The sequence below is a fragment of the Pollicipes pollicipes genome, unplaced genomic scaffold (genome assembly GCF_011947565.3).
Source record: "Pollicipes pollicipes isolate AB1234 unplaced genomic scaffold, Ppol_2.1 Scaffold_4881;HRSCAF=5763_pilon_pilon_pilon, whole genome shotgun sequence".
In the NCBI taxonomy this organism is placed as follows: Eukaryota; Metazoa; Arthropoda; class Thecostraca; order Pollicipedomorpha; family Pollicipedidae; genus Pollicipes; species Pollicipes pollicipes.
The window spans coordinates 4,105,805-4,122,394 of NW_023596576.1; the positions used below are offsets into that span (position 1 = coordinate 4,105,805).

At 48.8% G+C, this 16,590-nt stretch overlaps 1 pseudogene; it reads left to right on the top strand.

Annotated features, from left to right (window-relative positions):
- Window positions 1-8,022: 8,022 nt before the first annotated feature.
- The window catches only part of LOC119101812 (chromatin assembly factor 1 p55 subunit-like), a 14,197-nt pseudogene continuing 5,629 nt past the window's right edge, over window positions 8,023-16,590 (top strand).

Below are 16,590 nucleotides of genomic sequence, written 5' to 3' on the forward strand. Positions count from 1 at the left end.
CTGACCAGCAACCGGAGGCCACCAGCTGAGTAACTGTCGGCTTTCCCGGCCCGGCCGGGCGCGTCGCGGCCAGGCCCGCCGCCGCCCGTCAGAGGTCGCGCCGGCGTTACCAGAACTGGTTTGATGGGCCCGGCCGACCACTACACTGCGCCGACACCGTGACGCGTGTGACGTCATCGCACGACGAGCGACGGCCAATCGCCGACCAGTTGGCCCGTGCGCGAGACGAACGTTCTCGGGAGCTTGCCCGGATCATGGACGAGCTCGGAGCATGAGGGGGGGGGGGGGGGGGGGGGTTCGGGAAGCCAACTGAGCTTACTTGTCATGATTGCTGCGTCGCGGTAGGCGCACACGCAGGGCTGGCGGTGAGCTGTCATTGAGTGTGTGGTTCAAGTTCGCTGAAGCCGCCAGCTCCGCGGTGATGCCTGAGCCCCGTTCTGATTGGGCAATGAACGGGAATGGAGCCAAGAGACCGTTGTGCTGGGAAATTCCCGCCTGGCACCTGGAGTGTACCTCTTCGCAGCCTTCGAATGCAAGCAAGACGAGTGCGGATGGTAGCATAATCCACCCAGGGTGCGCAAGGTCCCCTGTCGAGTCTGATGAAACTTGCGCATTAGTGCATGGATGTTTGCGTCAGCCGCATGGAATTCATTCCGGCCACCTTCCGCCCTATTTGGCCCCAGAGAATGGCAATAAGGTTATAACGCCTCCTGAAAATGGTCGTCTAGTCATTTGGGATCAGAACCGTGAACATGAATGTCCACAGGTCGCTTGGTCCAGTTTCCAAACGTATGTCGCCTATCGCCCTACGACAAGTAAGACGGAGCAAAACGAGCGAGGCGATGATAGATGCGGAAAATGTCGTGTGTTAACTGTTATGCGGATCACGCCGGAAGCTAGACTAGTGAAGTCAGACGCCTTGCACCACCGACTCCTCAGACACCTCAGACACCTACAACTTATACCAATCGGCCCAGGCAACCGATAGCAAAAACACACAAAAAATTGCGTTCGTGGTGTGATCAGGGTTGGTACTTAACATCGACGCCATCAATGAATTCGGAATGATGTGCAGACTTGCAATCGTGACCGGAGTATTGAAAACGCAAGTTTTTTAATGAATAATGGTCTAAACAGGCAGGGCTACAAGCTCTTGTAGTCTACATGACTAAATATTTACCTGCTTACGCTACATGGTCTTGCATTCGGATCGACCAGGGAAAGCATCACACTGTCCGCTTCCCGGTCGATTGCTGGCGAACGTATGTGCCGAGGAGATTCAATATTCGGTGGCGACACGGGGCCTGTGCAATCGCCTGCGGCGCGCGGGTGTCAGGACGTCTTCTGCCTTCGCTCTGGGGGCTGAGGTTTGATGTCAAGCCCTAGTACGTGCTCGGGTGGGGTGCGGAGTAAGTTTGACCTCCCCAAATGTTTTCCTCAGAATGACTTCCGAACGGCACAGCCCAGTGATGCCAAGCTTCGCGTGGCTATAGACAAGTGAATGATCGATTTTGCGGTGCAAGAAATAAGATAGACTTTTAATGTCGCTTTCCTCTGGGATGGGCCAAATCAGGCCTCGGTTGTCAGCTAAGGTCATTCTTGGGAAGTTTTGTCAAGCCCACGTGACAACGTAGTTTGAAATCAAAGCACACAACTTTGATATAATGTTTAAACAAGTAGGCAGTCTAAATATGGATTACAACTGACTCCATTGACCTTTGGTCATTCAGTACAGCCATCTCAAGTTCAAAACCAAACAAGAGTTTTAATTTGAATGCTGGTTTCATGACATGGTCCTTGACATCTTATAATTTCCTTAACTTATGGGATCAGCGCCCACTCTGAGCAGTACTTGTCACGAGAGCCCTGGCCCCAACATCCGGTCGTTAAATTCCGTACCAGTGGCACGATTTTGCGGCAAAGTTAGACGCGCTGCAATGTTCGGCACGGTTCGCCGTGCCCTCTCACGTTAGCTGACAGTTTGCGCGAGTGCTGCCACTGGCGGCAGCGTATCCCAGCCCAGGGCGAATAACAAGCGTCTTAAGCGGTTCGAAACCACCCCGCCCGGATGGATGAATCGGGGAATGCAGGTGCCCTAATCAATTGAGATATCGAGGCAGAGGATGGATGCAGCATCCCAACGCTCTGAACATCATGTATATATATATATATATATATATATATATATATATATATATATATATATATATATATACGTGCTTGCGTGTGTGTGTGTGTGTGTGTGTGTGTGTGTGTGTGTGTGTGTGTGTGTGTGTGTGTGTGTGTGTGTGTGTGTGTGTGTGTGTGTGTGTGTGTGTGTGTGTGTGTGTGTGTGTGTGTGTGTGTGTGTGTGTGTGTGTGTGTGTGTGTATGGGTACCTAATATCGATGGGAGGAATCGAGCATTTACCTACAAAAGCTTGAAAAAATATCTTCAAAAATTATTTTCTGGGACGTTGCTTTGCCTTTGGCTAATTTCTACAACTAGGCAATGCATTTTTTAGCCCAGGGGAGCAGGATGATGCTCCGCATGTAAAACAGGGGAGCAGGATGGCCGGCCAACGGTCACCAATGGTCTAGATATCGAACACTGCTAGAAATACAGCGTATCTGCATGCCATGTGGTGCTGCCTATCGCGCACGCATGCCTGCCGCCTGCCCAAACCAGCGCCGATTAGCGATGACGTAAGCCCACTCGGCAGCGTGCCAGCTGTGACCATCCGATACACAGTTGCCGGCATGCACTGCATGGTCTTGCGCGGTGACGTCGCGAAGTCCCGCCGCAAGGCCTCTCGAGTCCGCGTTGTTCGCCCAGGCGTGCCGCTTTTTTCCAGCCGACGCTTCGCACGTGCTGACTGGCCCACGCGCAGACACAGCCCGCAACAGCACACTAACGAGATCCCAAACAGCTGCAGATCAGCTAAAAATCTGACGGTGGGCGGTCACCGCGCTGTCGTGCACACTGCACAGGCCAAACCACACGTGTGCCTTTTTCTCGCAGCAGGATAAGCACCGCTTTATTTCTGCCCTTGCACTGTGGTGGATTCTTCGGAGTCGTCAAGGTCGTTGGTGCTACGGGGTCAGGGTGCAGCGTCGGCGTGAGGACAGCAACAGTGGCAGACCCGCAGCCAGGCAAGGAAGTGGGAGCTCTACTCCGCCCTCGAAGCCGCACTGGCACTTTTAGCTCAGTTTTCAACATCACTCGCACTCAAAATATAGTGGCTTCCACGGATAGCGTTCTAAATTCCTGCATGATCATAACCCAGGTATAAAAGCACCATGTACATACTTCAAGGGTACAGCATGGCTACTGATGTTTCAGTCAGTTACACACAAGGTATGCATAATCGTTTTAAAAGTGCAGACAAGCACTCGCGTAGCCATTAAGTCTGCTGACGTTATAAGCGGTAAAAAGATGTATTTCAGCCAGCCGTAGTCACAGCTAGTGGTCACCAGGGCAGGGAGAATCCGTACTGAATAAGTGCAGACGAAATGCTGGAAATGTGAATTTGGACCAGGAGTTAGTGTGGTCGGTACGGACACAGCATCATTGACGGGTCCAGGGAGGCGGGGGGAGGGCACGGACCATGCCTTCCTTGGGCCCCGGATGGGCTCATAGGCTCCGAAGGGCCCATTACCCGGTTGGAAAGGTGCAACTTTTAACACAAAACACGACAAAATTGTACATCTTTGTCTTTCCACGCGACCGAGAACAGCTGAAAGCGAAAATGAAGGGCCCAAGAGAAAAGGATTAAATGATTGAAAAACTATTAATTGAAAACTTTAAGCCTAATTATGTTGTCCAGGGGCCCCATGCTGTTTCCTGGGAACCTGTATGTCCACTTGCACAATCATTCCGATCGTTAAGGAGCCTTCCACGTTGCCCTTAATTTTTTTGCATTTACTCGGAGGGACCTGTGTTGTTGCTTGGCCCTTCTTGCTAGCGTGCGGGCGCGCTCTTGTCAATCAGGGATCTTCCATGGATTCTTTCCATTCGCCAGAAAGGCCCTGTGGGCTATAGCCGGGGACCCATATGTTATATGCTCAGGGGACCTTTACGTTGGTCTCTGTTAACATCCTGATACACTCGCGGTATGCTCATGAACCCTCTGCATTGGCCTAGGACGTTTCCAATTCTCTGTCACTTGGTTAGGGCCCTACGCAATTGTCGGCGCCCCATCTGCTAACCTGCTCGGGCATACTGGATTGTTTTGGGCTCCCTGCACATTGGATATTTTAACGTAGTGCCTTACGCTGTTGTCGGGGGCCATCTGAAAGTCTGTTCGGGTACACTCGGTCTTTCAGGGGCCCTCCACTTTGGGTCTTGGGTATCTCGTATTTGAATGGGCTTACCACGCTCTTGTCGAGGGCCTATCTGGTAACCCGTTCGGGACACATTCGGCACCAGGATTTGGACTTAGCTTGGGCTCATACCTATATAATGGGCTTATATATATATATATATATATATATATATATGTATGTATATAAGCCCATTATATAGGTATATATATATATATATATATATATATATATATATATATATATATATATATATATGGGCTTATATAATGGGCTTATACAATCTGCAATATGAAGGCCTAGAACGGTACTGAGCATTCCATCCTTCATCTCTGCGAGGCAAACAGCGTCTAAACAAAACACTGTGCCAGAGGTGGTGAGTCCATGAAGAACAAAATGGCGGCGGCATTGCACAACACGGATACTGCGCGCCCACCAGCGGGCCGTCAGCTGATAACGACGGCATTGAGCCACGTTCCAATCACGTGTCCCTAGTTAGCCTCCTTTGGAAACTGGATAAGTACATGACACATGGTTGCACACGCTACATAGGCACCATACTTCATTTGTAGCGCATAGCAGTACTGCAGCTGCAGTGATATCTACTACTCGCTCAGCCTCCATGATGACCACCCCAATAGGCACCCTAACCCGGCAAACGTCAAAATTGTACTTCGTAGGATGAACGCGGGCCTGTTCGGAATTAAGGTCAAACATTGGCAAAAATTACCGCAGCGTGAGGGCCTAGATCGTAATCGTCACGCCATCGTAAAAACGCGATGGCATGACTGCGTTGGCGTGTGCCAACGATGCGTACGCATGCAAGGGAAGTTAACGGAAATTGATTACGTAGTCGAATTGCGTCATACGATTTCGTGCATTTGCTTCCAAGGAATCATTTGAAACAAACTGGGATTGCAGAGCCCCGAAGGGAGTATGTATGCCACCTTTTTGCACTTTTCGCTTATTGCTAGATCAGACGCGCCGAACCTAATGCATTGCAACCACTAGCCTGTCATAATCGAACGGAAATAGCATGCCAAATGTGTGCATTTCAAACACAGTGGCCCATATAAGGCAAAATGAAGAAGATTCATAGCAATCAATCGATGTATCGCCTATCTCGCCAGCGAGCCTAGCGGTTTAGGTCAGAACATATGTTAAGTGATGCATAGATGACGCTTTTTGGTAAGCTTCAGCGCGCATTCGTCGATTGTGCTAAATAAAAACATACACTGGCAATAAAACAGATTTATTTCGATGCATTCTGAGCACGAATTATCTAGGACGAAGTGATGTCACACGACTTAATGCATTTGCCTGGCAGAATCCTATACATTAAAGGGAGTACCTATGTCATCTTTTAGTACTTTTTGCTTATTGCTAGATTAGACGTGTCCAATTTGATCGGCGATATGACTTTTCTCCTATTCCTTCTGAGTAACTCAGAATTTTGACTTCAAAGAGCCGCTCCGGGCGGGAGAAGTCTCTAGACCCTCCTGCTCACCATCACCAATGAGAGTAATATTTTGCATTTGCATTGTTTCTTGCAACGTGTGTATGTTCACAATGTACCAATTCGTTAAAAGGTGTGTGCAATAAGTGTTACGAATGCTTGAAACGCATAACTTAGGGGACAAATTGAAGCGCACTTTGACTTTGGGAAGCGAAGCATCACATGGTGACCCACTGTGACAAACTTCAAACAATGCGCTTCTTGGCAAATGGCCTTCGCCGCTCAGTTTGGTCAATCACAGACGTTCGTTTGCGCCGCCGTCATTCATGCCGGTAAAGGTACGAATTTTAGGTCCGCTGGCCCATAATGTGCGGGTTAAAACGGCCTAAAGTTGGTGCCTCTAGTCAGTAACAGCTGACGATGGCCCACAGCCGTCAACGGCAGATGTGCCACAGACGGCAGTGAATTACTATTTTGTACGAGCAATTATTAAATCCCTCCCCAAAATGTGCATGATGCCCATTCCAAACGAACGTATAACAGCTTAATTACTGCTGATATTCACGTTTGCCTATATGTGGCGTCATTTGATCGAAGTGTTTACCACTTAACGTGTAACTAGATAGCCATTTGCACAATATTAGCACCAGAGTGGTATATTTTGGATGGGGTGGGGTGGAGATGGGGGGATTTTTGTTTTGCCTGCCTAAAATTATTGCGCTCCGTTCCACCGCAGCAAAGTCTTGGTATCAGCTTGATTTCTGTCCATGAAAACCATAGCTTTTACGTTCGTTCTCGTCCATGCTGAAGAGACCGACATTGACGGCAACGAATATAATTAAGCAAATCGTCCATAATTTAGCAGACCTGTCCATTAGTGTCTGGACACGTCGATGGTACTAGGTCTTACCTGAAGTAGCTTAATCTTGTCACGAATTATTTTAATGTTGGAATTAAAAGTTATGTGAGTGTTTGGAACTTTTGGCGCTTTAGCCTTTGCTTAGCATTGCTATCATGCCTCTTTGCCTCTTGCCTAAACGAGGGAGTCCAAGACCAACTTTCGTACTAGAAATGTCATACCTACCAATAAAAAAAGAACACCACCCGCATGTGATGTGTTCAGAAACAATACGATTTATGATAGCTGTTTAACCTTCTGCTGTTTTTTCGCCGATTTGTTTGAAACATGGCTGTCTCTTTCGCTTTAGTCACGATTATGCGCAAGATACTGTAAAGGTGTGAAGGTTACAGAAGCATCAGTCGCGTGTCTCTGAGCTCGAATCTCGGCCAAATAAGTAGTGATGAATAAGGGAATCATGCTGTCAAACCAACAGCAATGTCATTTGCCCTCATATCATTAACCTAAACATGACTTCATGCAGCTGTATCATCGTTGTATATATCCGTGCAAGATCAATGAGTTGCGAGGATCCCTTGTTTCTAGAAATCAAAGGCTGCGATGTTTCTGCACCTTGAGAAACATTTCTGAATGCGGAAGCTCATGCTTACACGAAACTCTGCTGCACTTGCAGAACTGGGGAGCATTTCATCGTTTGACGCTTAGCCATGCGGCGATCAAAGGCAAAAATAATATAATTGTCGAGTCATTCATATTTGGCGCTCGTGAGCACGATTTCCAGATATGACAGGTGTCAATTGGCTCTAAATCAATGTTGTGCAGAGTACGATGGCGTGATCAAAGAATGACGTATTGAGAAACATATTAACTTAACAGAGGAATCGTGTTGTCTAGAGCAGCCTTTTCCACTTTTCCACTTTTCCACAAGTATACCAGCAGTTGTGAGCGAGCTTATTTCATCATATCTGATGCTTGCTTCAATGTCTCCAAATGTGGAACATTCTCTTTAAGTGAGCTGTCACAAACTAGGTATATACGTTGGCTACTTGTTCAGATTTTCATCCGTTGGCCATAGCCCTCGCCCTGATCCGCCGTTTTTCACAACGCGGACTGAGAGGGGAGGGGGCGTTGATGCGACTCCCTGGTGTTTTCCAACTAATAAAGGTAGAGTTTTAGTTGGAACACACACACACACACACACACACACACACACACACACACACACACACACACACACACACACACACACACACACACACACACACACACACACACACACACACACACACACACACACGACTTCATTGTTCAGACACGATTGGCAATAAATATTAATCGCAACTATTTGAGGCCAGTTGTGGCGATTGAGGATTTCGGCGGTGCGGCGGCCTTTGAGCCTGGCGAGCATGGTTCAGAGACCGGCGGTGGCAGCTGGCGGATGGTACGTGATGAAATTATCAGTATCAGTATATTCAGTACATCAGTATTCAGTATATCAGTATCCCGTATGTCAGTATACTAGTATCAGTATATTGTGGGATACTGATATTGCGGGATACCCGTGTCATTAGGAAAGTACGCGTTATGTATTGTTAGTGGGTAGTTAGTAGTCTACCTACATGACCATCCCAGGATGCATTGTCCTCTTAGGCACCTGTAAAACGCGCGTTTGTTGTCGAAAGACCCGCCAGCGGCGCTAACCATGGCACCTCTTAAGTACCCATGCGCCAAGAAGTAACACTTAAGTTTCTGTTCACCACCGCCAGGCGACACTGTCAACCCTGTCGTTGACGCAACCTTGGCACGCGCCGTTCTTGAAATAGCATCTGTCGGTGGCGTCAGTTTTGGCGGCGCGGCCGCACGTGGGGGTGGCTGTGATTGGCAGCGGATAAATGCGGGTTGAGATGTGGGCTGGAAAGGATGAAAACGAGCGAGGGGCGTAATACTTTTGGCAGGTTTGAATTATTATTTTTTTTTAATCGGAAATTTCGGGCACAGCAGAGCCCTCAACTTCTAAGAACGTGATAATGAATGCATACGTGTTCAAATACTAGTGGCTCGCGTTGCTTCGGGTGAAGACATGCATAACTGCACCTGGTTGTGCATCTGGAAGAAGCCTACCTGCCTGCCTGATCCTACATCCCACTAGACCTACTTGCCTAGGTTCTATGACCCACTTTCGATTTCTCTGCCACCAAGGTAATTTGGTCCGAGGGGGATCAGGGGGAGGATGGAGAGATACCCAGGTGTATTCCTTGGTAGGTAGGTACCGTGTATGCATGAACCAAACAGTGTAATATTTTACGCGGGGTTGTGAGCAGTGTCATTAAACCAGGAGGTGAGTCGGGCAAGGCAGGGCGAAGGCGGTGCATATGCCGTTGCATTTCAGCCAATGGTAGTGAGTGGGTGTCTTACCGCATGATACCATAATTCAAGCATTTTCCCTCATTTTGTGCGCAATATTTCGTCACTAAGATAATAACTGGGTAATTGGTTCAAAGTATGCATTCCCTTGTTTTCATTGTATGACTTGGTGATATGTTTGTGGTTAAGTATTGTGATTTATCACTTATAACCAGCAAACTGGAGGTGGGGGGGGGGGGGGGGGGGGGGGGGAACATGACCACTCCCTAGCCTCCCCTAGACGGGGGCTGACCCTCTCACACGAAGTCATCTGCCGTGCTCCAATGACTTTGTTCAGGCAGCTCAGATTCCTCAACACATAACTTCCCGCAAGGGAGGACGGGACAGCGACCAATGCCCAAGCGCCTACCCACACAATACTGTTTTATTCGGATCTGACATGTGTCTCAGCAATGGATTTTACCAATGAGTTACTTGTCATTCTTGCTTTACATCTGTTCGGCATAGCCATGAATATTTTTGGATTTTTTACGGCAACTCGGAATGCTTCATACTTTATTGAACTAGTCAGAAAGCGCAAAAGTTTCGCACGCCGAGCTATATCTTCCTGTGTACATTTGATCACTGCGTACCGCTCGGGTAGAAATTTGCTTTGAATATAGATGTTGAAATGTTATTGCGATACAAAAATAACAAATTACACGCATAAGACATTTGTTGAACCCAATTTTAAACAACAAAAAGCTTTGTGTCGTTTAAATGAGCGTAATCGACCATCGTAAAAATAGAGATGTTTGTTTGCGGTACTATAGTACATCTAGTACTTTGATGAGCGACAGCTGATTTTGAGTACAAAAAAGTTGTCAATCAAATTCACGTCGGATGTCATGACCGTTTATAAAACTCGGTAAGCGGAGATTTTTTCGCTGAAGCTATTTTTGGTGCAAGGAGCGGCGATATTTTTTTTAAAATATAAAACTGGCCTCAGTTTTTACATTTCTGCGCTAAGAATGTTTATACACTTCCCCCGTTTGCAGTAAAATGACAAAATATGATTAGTTAGCCTGGTGCCGCGAGAAGAGATATATACAGAAGCATCCTAATAAAGAGTGCCCACATCCGTCATACATTTGCCCAAATGTTGGCACATATCTATCCCGATGAAATCCCATGACAGATGTGAAACCTGTCCGATGCTTCAAAAGCGACTATGCGCCCAGTTACGCTTCTTTTTTTCTTGTTTAACAGCTTTGTCCCTTAAAATGCTTGACCTCACAAAATGCATACATCCACCGTGATCTTGAGGTGCATTTCCTCAATGTCTGCCTGCCAACCGCTTCAGACTTGGCCCGGTGCGGGCTGCCGGTAAACAAAGGTTTTCACTCGGGGATTTTACGTTTCATGGGGGTTAAGGGGATGTGGTGGTTACTGGTGGAAATTTTCCTCAGTCAATATGTTACCGTGGGTTCTGGTGCACACACAAACATTCAAGCCGGCAATATGTGGTATAACAATAATGTAAGCATACTGCACAACAAATTGCGCGCGACTGCAGCGCACTAATCACTTAGTGAGCAAAGTTGAGTTTGTGCCCCATTACACCGTTGCAAAATCCTGTGTACCGCCGCTCGAATGCGCGTATTTTGTGGTGATCGGTAGCAGGCGCGCAGCCAGAACCCTGGCAAGAGATGGGCAACAGAGTTGACAAGGGGCCTCCTAATAGTAAGAGGACCCCCCCCCCCCCCCCCAAGGAAAACAAATTGCCGAACATGCCCATTTGTCAACGAAGGCAATATTTCTTTGATGTCTTTCATTTTTACCTTCCAGAACTGGAATAGAAGCTAGAAGCTAGCACGAGATCAATTCTGCCTGAATCTTATCGTAAATCAACTGAAGAAGCCATGAGTAAACGACTGCATGAAATAGATCATAGGCACTCTTCATTTAAAAGCGGTCCGGTGGCGTTTTTCCAAACTGATAGAACTTAAAATGTTTGTCAGAATCGTTATCTAGGTTGTACAAAGACAGTAAGGATCTGCGAATGAGGATGCCAATGGGTCAACAGTTTGTATTAAGATGGCCAAGCCATGTTCGTCTAGAAATCTTCAACGTTCAGCCAGACTGGGCAAGTGAGACACATGGTAACGTAGTTTTGAGCATTGAGCGCTTGCAGATCTTTGCAACAAAATATTTCGATACCAGGCGTTGCAGTCTCCATTGGCCGCGGCGTCTGCGTCGCGGCTAGCACAACGGCTAACAACGGCTAAGGGCTCAAGTTGTGGCCAATGTGTGAACAAAAATTATGATGTATTTAAAAAACTGTCTTCAAACGTTTAGGGTATCAAACCGTACATTTAGAAGGAAGTTGGGGCGTAATAGCTCACGCATGTGAGTTTTAAATTATAAAGTGGACTGATTAGCCTTTCACACAGCGAAGTGGTACTAGAATCTGATGGTAGACCTAGAACAGCAACAGGTAGGATCTCTATCTTTGTGTGTTGCTGTGGCTGTTAGTCTGTCCAGAGGGTGACTTCAAAGTTGTAGCAAAAAAAAACGCGCCCAACCAGCCTAATGCTTGAACAGCGCGAACTAATTTATTGAGACATTCGGAAACAATGTTCCACGACGGTTGATCTCGCGCGCACGGTATACGCGCGTAGTGTTAACCTCGGTCCTCGCCGTACACGGACACTTGGCATCTGCTCCGTCTTACGTACGTCTCCAAAGCTCGGGTGGACCCGCGACGGTCGCCTCACGCACCCACTCCGTTCCTCAAAGGACGCACGGCGCTGCTTACACGTATGTGGCGCAGCGGGTCACAACAGTGTCCTTCGTTCCGTTGGCTCTGTTCCGTGGGTTGTTTGTACATGTCAGTTGCGCTGGTATGAGTTTATAATAAAGATAGATTGGGATAGCCTGGAGTGTTATCGCAAACCAGGACCATGCTCTCCAAACCAACAGCCATGGAAAGCTAGGATGCGGTTTCATTAGCCGTTCTGAAACTGAGCCCATCAAGTCACCATCTTGACCCGCACAAACCACACGAACCCGCGTTGGGGAATGACAGCCAAATCCAAGCCCGGAAACCGTTCGACTGATCTGCCTGGAACCTTTGCCGGCAGATAGAGCACATGTTACTTCACCCCACTGTTCTGGAACTGGTGTCCTCAGGTTACAATCTTCGCCTTGAGGCATCTGTGATATTCAAGTGCCGCTTACAACCCGGGTGTGAAATTTAACACCCACATTTACACTGGCGATGCACTTTTCTGTCATCAACACTTCTTTGTTGGTTCAGCTCCATCTTCCAATCATAGCGGTCATTCTATTACTCTCTGTGCTGCACAGGGACGTGCATGAATGTGTCAACAGCACCGAGCAAACCCCCATGTGTGCACTTTCCATGTGGCTTGCTGCAAATCCGCTGGGAAGGGGCTTCCCGGCCTGCCGGCGTGCCCTCCCATACTATCGCCAAGCGAAACTCACCGGGTTTTTGATAGCCGCCACTGACGGACAATAGATGAATATTACTATTAACTGTCATCAGAGGCATCATCCTTGCCTTTTTCTTTAATTAGTCGTCTTAAGCACATTCAGTACCACAGCTGTTGTTCAAAATGCCTTGCTCTACTATTTGCTCCTGCTAATACCCAATATCCTTTTTCGCCTGTTTCATATGCCTCTACTGAATGCATCTGTTCAACATGCATGCCTTTATGCATCTACAGTTTTAGGCACTGAGCCCTCTCATCAATGCCATTCGTTCCTGCCAGCCTCAAAAGGACTATGATGTTGATAATGACCATGCTACTAGGACATATCTATGACAACACCTTTGTCATTGTGTTGCGTTTCAGCAATGACTGGCATTTATTGATGTGGAACCATTGGAATGGCTGGAATAGACCTCACCAAATTATTTTTGAGTAGTAATGCATGCAAGCGCAGGGATGGAAACACCGCTGGTAATTCTGATTGGAGATTCACATGATGATAAAAGATCAGCATGTTCTTCTAGAAATGTTACGCACAATGGTTTTGACATGGCAAGAAAACAGTTAACATTTGGCAGAATCGGAAAAATGACACACCTTCATCATCCAGTCTACTGCAATGTCCCCTCCCCCCTCCAACGGCTTACTAAACTTTCCCACATGATCATAACTTCGTGCTTTGCTGTCATATAACCACACCACGGCTACCATGATTGGTGAGGGCATCGACTTTTTCCAGGATTCCACATACTAATGCTGAAAGCAAAGGACCATCAGCCATATAGAACAAACTAAAGAGGGGTGTAGCTTCATATCATAGGAGGTTTCCAGCCCCCCCCCCCCCTCGAACCATCCTGGGCGATCACGTTTCATGAAATTAGGGTCTCGCGGACAAGCTCTAGCACGTCATCTTCAGGTAGTGGCTGAGGAATCCTTGTCTTGACAAGCAAGAAATATCATTTTCACATTTGTGAAGGACCAAAATTAAAACCTGTCCTAACATCTATAACATTTTTCAATTGCATCAAAATGGCAATGAGACTGTGACATTGTTGTAAATTGTCCAATACTTAACAAGTTGAATGTGACATTTTGTGACAACTAAGCCACCCGACCACACGCCAGGTGGCACCCAACACATCACTGAACGGAGTATTGTCCGAGCCAATGTCTGTAACATCGTTCTAAGATTCAAAATTATGTTTTTAGAACAGTGCACCTGGGAAAAGTACTGCACCCGACGTACACGCAAACGTACGTCGCCCGCAAATCTCGGGATGGGTTCCAGCTTCGCGCGTTCGCGTACGGACGTCAAACCGCCACCTGTTAAACATAAACGAGCGGCGTTTACGCTAAACGGGCGGGTGAAGTCTATTAAAAAGATTTCTAGTTAACTTATATCAAATAGAAAAACAGCTCAGGGCAACGTCCGCGGCGCTAGTAAACGCGATGGGATGGACGTAAGCGGACAGGGGCGGGCACAGACGTGTGCGATGGGGACCAGGATTTATTTGAGGTGGCAAACACCGCTCACTTTTACGGAGACTGCAACCTACGCTATCCTTGTCCTTACTTCCGACATCGCGGGCGCGCAGGCTCAACCTTTTGATAATTTGTTTCACTGGTCGACGCTGCAAAAATAATAAACGTTATAACGCACACATGTGATGGTCTCGTTCATTTTTGAGCTTTTCGCGACCCACTCTACCCAACACCAATGAGACCCCTCATTTCTTTCTGAGAAAGGGCATCTTGAGATGAACACTAGAAGAAACATGGGACTGAAGGGCTATTCCGTGCAACTGCGGGATGTCTTCCGGCTGCCAATCCGGAGACACGGGGCGGATCCCCTCGCCGATCTGGAGGTCCTTAGAGGATACATCATATCACATTGGTCCCCTCCCTGACGCGGGAGGCCTGACACGCACAGACCGCAGTTGACCTCGAATCGACGCAAGGACGCTTATTGACGCAACAACATCCGTGACTGCCGCAGGTGTCCCATTAATCGGCACGTATGCTCCAGTTCAGCATCATGCTCATCATCATAAGCTATCATGTTTCCTTTCATTTTCCGAGGGTCCATACCAGCGTAGGAGGTCCGCTGTCATTCGGTGTCCCGTTCCCTGTCGTGTTCGGTGTTCTTCGTCCTGTCTAGCAAGTTTTCCCTTGCCACCGACACGAGGTCCTTTGTGGACATAGGAAAACCTGTGAGACACTGTGAGCCGCTGAACGATGGGGGACCCCGCATTGTTGCAGGGGCCCCGACTAATGTGAATCGTGGCACGGGGTCGTCCCTGCTTCGGAAATGGGCCCCCAGAGCTCAGACGGACACGCAACCGACTGTTCGGTGTTAGTGATCCCTGGCAGAGACAGAGGAATGGTCTATCTGAGGAGTCACCAATGGGTGCAAGAAGCCCTCTCACTGACATTTGAGATTACGGCCCTATGAGTGGGGGTCCTTACTGCGACCTACAGCAAACTCTTCGGGCCATTCAGCCTTCCAATTGGGCTCTTGATCTTTGGTCCCAAGAAACCGTTCGGCCCCTCTCCGGGCCCGTCAAACAGCGCTCCTGGCCGACCCGGGCCACCTCCCGCCACACGATCCCTGTTACACGTTGTAGCCCCTAATCGACACACGAGCCCCTCATTGTGTTAGGGACCCTAAAGATTGCAAATCGCGGGCCCGGGCCTCGTTCCTGCGCGAAGTGGGTCTCACTATAATGGGGATACAAAACTCTAATGAGACGGCCAAAATACAAACCCTCTGACTGACGTTTTGGGTCACGGCATTACGGTTGGGGGACCAGGCCAAGTCCAATCGGGGCCCTGAACTTTGGTCCCCAGGGGCCCTCCGGCCCCTCTTCGAACCTCTTCAAACAAAGCCCGTTACCGACCAGGGACCACTAGTCGAGATATGTCATCATCATGATATGTTATGCACTGCCATGTGCATAACATGTTATGTTATGTTATGTTTGCACATCATGATATGTTATGCACATCGTGATATGTTATGCACTGTGCGCCCCTGACCAGCGCAGGGGCCCCAGCCACTGTTTCAGGGACCCAAACCAATGCGAGTCGTGGCCTCGGTCTTGCTCCTGCTGGAGAAATGGTCCCCAAGATTTCGGACTTACAAGGAGCCAACTGTTCGGTGTTCGCGGCATTGTGTCAGAGGTTCTCAAACGGTGCAAGAGGACCCCTGGCTGATATTTCGGGTCGCGACCCTGCGGCCCGCGATTCTTTATGTGACCTACATACAGCAGGTCCTTCGGGCCCTTATGTACTCTAACCGGGCCTTTGATAGCCGCTTCCGCTGGGCCGCCCGGGCTCTTCGGGCCTCATCGAACACTGCCCTTGGTTGGATCGGGCCCCTTACGAGCACAGGGCCCTGCGTTAGGCGCTGTGGGCCCTGGCAGATACAGGGGCTCCGGCCAGTGCAAATCACTGGCTTTGTAGCTGATTAGGAAGCAACCGCTCAGGCCCGTGCCGATACGGAGCGGACTGTGCGGTACTGGTGGTACCTGACCAAAATATGAACTCTCATCGACTCAGGGTGTCCCCGATGGGCGCTGAGGGTGTCCTCAAACGCTGCGTCTGGGGAGACCCTTGCCGCCACAGGGCGCCCGTCAGGCGCTGTGGGCCCCAACGAGTGTAAAACGCTGTCTCTGGCTTTGTTCCTGCTTGGAAAATGGGACCTTAGGCCCATGCCGCCACCAGGCCGATTGTGCATTACTGGTGGTGCATGACCGGCATAAAGGCCCTTTTCGACTCAGGGGCCTCTGATCAGCGCGCAGGGCTCTCTGACTGGCATCGGGTGCCCGGTCCTGCAGACCGGGGCCCGTAAGTACGACCTCCGGCCGGGGTCCCGGGCCTTTAATCGTAGGCCCCGATGGGCCGCAACGGCCCCTCGGAGCCTAAGGGAAGGGAGGGGAAATACCCCCTCTGCTCCCCTCTATCTGCGTCGCTGATCGGCAGTGCGATCCCCTCCCGGGGTTTCCCACTTTGGACGGCTCACACCTTGCTTGTTCTAACTACGTGCGTCATAATGTCACAGCCTGCTCAGAACCGTCTGTTTCTTAGGATTCTTGTAATAGCTAACGACCCTTTTGA